Source organism: Phascolarctos cinereus, unplaced genomic scaffold, assembly GCF_003287225.1.
Source record: "Phascolarctos cinereus isolate Bilbo 61053 unplaced genomic scaffold, phaCin_HiC Scaffold_1;HRSCAF=81, whole genome shotgun sequence".
NCBI classification, from domain to species: domain Eukaryota; kingdom Metazoa; phylum Chordata; class Mammalia; order Diprotodontia; family Phascolarctidae; genus Phascolarctos; species Phascolarctos cinereus.
This window is the reverse complement of record NW_027555514.1, coordinates 103,141,085-103,142,414: the sequence shown is the minus strand read 5'-3', so window position 1 is coordinate 103,142,414 and position 1,330 is coordinate 103,141,085. Positions and strand designations below refer to the sequence as shown.

Genomic DNA, 1,330 nt, shown 5'->3' with positions numbered 1-1,330 from the left:
GCTATACTAATGGATTTATGATCTTATCAATGTGGTACAGGTTGAAACCTATCCACACCTCATCCTATACAGTTTTGGGGGGGTCCATGTGATCCCAGTACAAACTTAATGAGCACCTACCACATGCCAAATATTGTACTAAGTGCTGGGCATACAAAGACAAAACTGAAGAAGTCCCTTCCCTCAAAGGAGTTTACATTCTATCAAAGCTACCCAAAATGATGGAGGCTTTCAGGTATTTTTACATTCCTTTCATACCAGGGTGATACTCAAGCTGTCCAAATGTTGTCCCTGTGTCAGGAGATGAAGTAATGTGTTCCAAGAATGGCAAGGAAGCCAGTGTCCCTCAATTGCAAATAGGTGGTGTAAGAAGACTAGAAAGACAGGAAGGGGCCATGTTATGACAGAGAAGCTTTAAAAGCCAAAGACAGGCTCCACCATGGCGTAAGGTCAGGGTGAAAAGGAAAACCTCATACAAGAACTGCGTATCTGTAAACTCTGCCTCAACCTCTGTGTTGGGGAGAGTGGGGACTGACTGACCCCGGTGGCCAAAGTGTTGGAGAGGCTCACAGGCCAAACCCCAGTGTTCTCCAAAGCTCACTGTACTGTCAGGTCTTTTGGAATGAGGTGAAATGAGAAGATCGGCCTTCACTGTCCAGTCCTTGGGGCCAAAGCTGAAGAGATTCTGGAGAAGGGGCTGAAGGTGCGAGAATATGAGTTAAGGAAAAATAACTTCTCAGACACTGGCCACTTTGGCTGTAGGGTCCAAGAGCATATCGATCTGGGGATTAAATACGACCTGCGCATTGGCATCGGCCGGCTTGGACTTCTACGTGGTGCTGGGCAGGCCTGGGTTCAGCATTGCAGACAAGCAGCATCGGGGCCAAACACAGAATTGGCAAAGAGGAAGCCATGTGCTGGTTCCAGCAGAAGTATGATGGCATCATCCTTCCTGGAAAATAAAGTCTTGTTTTCTATTAAAAGGTCAATAAAATGATCACTGAAGTGTAAAAAAAAAAGCCAAAGAGAGGATTTTATAGTGGCTATCAGAGGTAATAGGGATTAGATAATGTTAATTTGTAGAGGACCCAGCCAACACAGTTTCGTTATTTCCTTCAGCAATTTTTTGTAGCTTGTGGAGTAGAAGTTGGGAAGAAGTTCTAACCAGGTTAGAACTTGGCAAGTTATAAAGGACAATTAGAAAAGGAATCAAGAGTTTCAGGGACAGAGGACAGTATATTTTGATGTATGGTCACTTAATGGGGTGTGTAGGGAGGAAAGTAGGGCCAGAGCAGGGATGATGGACTAGGAGAACAGGGAGGCATGAAGA

General features: G+C 44.9%; 1 pseudogene; it reads left to right on the top strand.

Annotated features, from left to right (window-relative positions):
* Nucleotides 1–439: 439 nt before the first annotated feature.
* On the top strand, nt 440–1,019 carry LOC110216337 (large ribosomal subunit protein uL5 pseudogene; annotated as a pseudogene).
* Nucleotides 1,020–1,330: the final 311 nt, after the last annotated feature.